We start from the raw sequence: 3,701 nt of genomic DNA, 5'->3' as shown, positions 1-3,701 counted from the left end.
CTGGAAGCCTAGACCCAAAGGTCTAACACTTGGGGGACTGAATGGCTTCAGTTATGAAGGATGTAAAACTCTGGAAGAAAGTGACAAAAAGACCATTACATGGGGCCAGGATCATGGCCTAGTGGTAGCTTGCTTGCCTAGCACACACGAATCCCTGCATTCAATTCCCCAGAACTACATATACAGAAGTGGCACTGTGGCTCAAATGACATAGAGTTAGTCTTGAGCAACAAGTATCCAAGAACAGTGACCAGGTCCTGAGTTCAAGCCCTAGGACTGGCAAAAAAAATGATCATTATATGAAAGTATAAGCATAAACTCTTGGCATAAATACTAGAAAAGTTATGAATATGAGAAGCAAACGGTGATGGGGAAAGGCAATATTTTTCTATGGATTAACTGCAGGGCTAACTAGAAGTTTTAGTTGGATAGAAAAGTAAAGAATAATCATGATTTTGTCCAGGAAGCAAGTGTGAACTTGCATTGGAATGTAATCTACCTGGGATGTGGCATGTGATCGACTGAAATAGGTAGAAAATTGGGCAGAGAAATGATACCAAATTAACAAAATATGGGCTGATATAGTTTTGAACTTTGTTGATGACACTGAATGGAACCAAATATAAGAGAAAAATGATTGTAAGTCCAGGCAAGGAATCTATTACAAAAACTGAAAGATAAGAGAAATATAAATGATGTTAAATTTATAGCTTTAGTGATATAAGAAAGACAGGGAATATTTTAAGAAATAATAGTATTACCAGGCAAGGGTTTGAAATAGTATATGTAAGGTTTGAAAATGAGGAAGTGGTCACATTTGTATAAGGTGTTCAGCAGAGATAAATAAGAATACTAGAAAACAAGAGTGGAGACACAAGCATAACTAAATGTGTGAAGCATCAATATCAAGTTATATAAAAATGATATGTATTAGCTTAGATTTTTTTCAAAGCATTTTTTCTTTAAAATTTATTCATGTAAATCATATGATTATACCAGAGCATAACAATGAAGGCTGACTTCTTCTTTTTTAAGTCAATTTTTTCCATTTTTAAATTTAATTTTGTTTTTTTTATTAAAGAATGTATTAACATTGATTTTTACATCATATTTCAAATGATGTATTTAACAAACAAGTATTCAAGAAGGGAATCTCTATATACAATCACTGGCATGTAAATTTTAGAACATAATTAAAATTAGCCTAAGTTTGTATGTCATAAATACATATTAATCTATGTAATAAAACATTACAATTAAAAAAAAAACTTTCCTTTATTGTTAAGGCCAAAAATGAAATTTGAAAATGTGTTTCTGAAAGTTCCTTTCACTTTTCTGGATGTATGGTTTAATATTTGAGAGAAATACACCACTATTGAGATCTTGAAATCTATGGGTGTTCAGTACAGATCATGCTTTTTAATTTGTACTTGATGGAAATATAAATCTATATATTGGTTTCTGTTAAATGCATTAAAACTGCTTAACGAGTCATTTAAAATGATTAAATTGTTTGTTTGATTACAAACTTATACTCAAGAATGTGAAATTGCACCCACTTGTCACAGAGTTTTGACAAGAGAGTATCTATATAATGGATATTGATTCTGCTATACCTGGATGTATGTGGGAAATTCCTGATTTTGGAATACATACCCGTGTTCCAAGCATTCTCCACACTGAGATTAAGCTAATAATGTGAATAGCTTTTTCATTTTTTGAGAATCTCCTAAGTGAAGGAACACAATTAAATTCAATCAAATAATTGAACAGTCAGGAATTAACTTTTTTATTATTGCCAAGTATTTTATTATTTGTACTTCTTCAATTATTTTGTTAAAGATAAATGATAATTTGACTGGAGTGTAAGCTACTTTGAAGTATAATTAGATTTGTTTGCCTTCATAGGAAAGGATTTGCTTGTAAATTAGATAAACAGAATAGGAGGCTTAAAAACAAAGAACATAATATAAGGAGTACTGTGAACAGATGCTTGGTAAAAATGATTCCAAATTTAAAGATCAATATGTTTTCTGGATCAATAGTGTGACTTTGAACTGGCACTTTAATATTCCAATCTGGGTACCTCATCTATAAAATGAGGTCATTACTTCTTTTGTACATGGTGGTGATGTAATTAAATTAGGTAATAAATATAATACTCCCTTTACAATGCAAGTAAATATACTAGCATCTTATACCTCAGGTAGCAAGTGGCATAATTACTTATGAATTGTATCCTAACAACAGATGAGATTCAATTTTTTTCTAATTCAATAAGAACTAAAAGCAAATACAAATGAATAGCTAGAACTGTTTTATTGTAGAATAAATAGGCTGCTATGATCAAAAGCAATATCATTTATTCCTTTTATTTGTTTCTCTAAAAACCACTGGCTATCCTAAAGATGGAGAATCTATGCAGCCTAGAGCCTCACGGGTATTAGAGAACTCTTGATGCTGAGAAACAATTCCAAGAAACTCCTCAAATCAGGTCGAATGAAAGCCTGAGTACCATCTCCATTTAGTGAGAGCAAGTTAACAGGTGTAGTTCAAACATTAGTGTCTGATATCCATTTCTATGACACTTCATGCTGTGTTGAAACATTTAAGTAGAAACCATTATCTAGTTAGGTGATTCCTTAGTGTCTCCAGAACAATATCCTTTAAAACAAGGGAAAACATTTAGGTCCTTCCTGAAGATTTTGTTTTCATGAATGAAAGTAGGAGTAAAATGAGTTACTGTGGAGTTCTTATGAGTTTTGATTTTGGTACAGAAATACTGTAATTTTCAGCATTTAAATATTTCAGCTTAAAAAGAGAAAACCTTTGCAGAACACAAGGACCAGAATCTGTAGGGTTTCTCCTGCATACATACTTAGTGTTTTCACTTTTTTACTAATCACTGTATATTTCAGCAAATGTTCTGGCAATTTTAAAACTAGTAGAGAAAGGTCAGACAGGTCCTGGAGAGCTCTGTCAGTACTTTGGCTTTTGCTTTAAATGATTTGAGAATTGCCAGACATTTTTGTACAGCAGAATGATATAAACTAGATTTAAAACTATACTGTTGGCAAGATAATGAACAGCTGGTAAGAAAAAGGATTAAGAATAGAGATTAGATGAGAAACCATTGAATTAGCCCAGAGGAAAGATAATGAGGGTTAAGGTCAAAGTGAGATTTAATATATTTTGGAGTTGAGACAGTAGAGTTACTGTCAGATTGAGAATGAGAGATAGTTGGATATTAAGAATGATTTGAGTAGTGTGTGTGTGTGTGTGTGTGTGTGTGTGTGTGTGTGTGTGGTTAATTTGTAATGATGACTTATAAACAGGTGCAAATAATAAATTCTCCTTTGCAACCCAGAACTCATTGTTGTGTATGATTTTGGGTATGTATAGAGAGGAATATGATTCCTACAATTGATTGAAATCATAGGTCATGTGTGGCTCATGGGGCTTGAACTTGGCCTATGTGCTGTCCCTGAGCTCTTCAGCTCAAGGCTACCACCCTATCCTTGAGCCAAGCCCCACTTCTTAATTGGAGATAAGATTCTCAGGTCCTTTTGTGCCTGGGCTGGCTTTGAACCTTGATCCTCAGATCTCATTCTCCTGAGTAGCTAGGATTACAGGTGTGAGCCAGCCCATAGCTTGTGATGGGAGTATTGTTACTCATGCAGGTGGGCTCTCAAAATAAAGCT

The 3,701-nt window shown here is 33.3% G+C and overlaps 1 pseudogene; it reads left to right on the top strand.

Moving 5' to 3' along the window:
* The first annotated feature begins 3,290 nt into the window (after positions 1–3,290).
* Positions 3,291–3,413, top strand: LOC150049732 (small nucleolar RNA SNORA40; annotated as a pseudogene).
* The last annotated feature ends 288 nt before the right edge of the window (positions 3,414–3,701 follow it).

This window comes from Megascapheus bottae, chromosome 19, assembly GCF_031878675.1.
Source record: "Megascapheus bottae isolate mThoBot1 chromosome 19, mThoBot2.hap1, whole genome shotgun sequence".
Classification (NCBI taxonomy): Eukaryota; Metazoa; Chordata; class Mammalia; order Rodentia; family Geomyidae; genus Megascapheus; species Megascapheus bottae.
The sequence above is the reverse complement of the archived record's forward strand: the minus strand, read 5'-3'. Positions and strand labels throughout refer to the sequence as shown.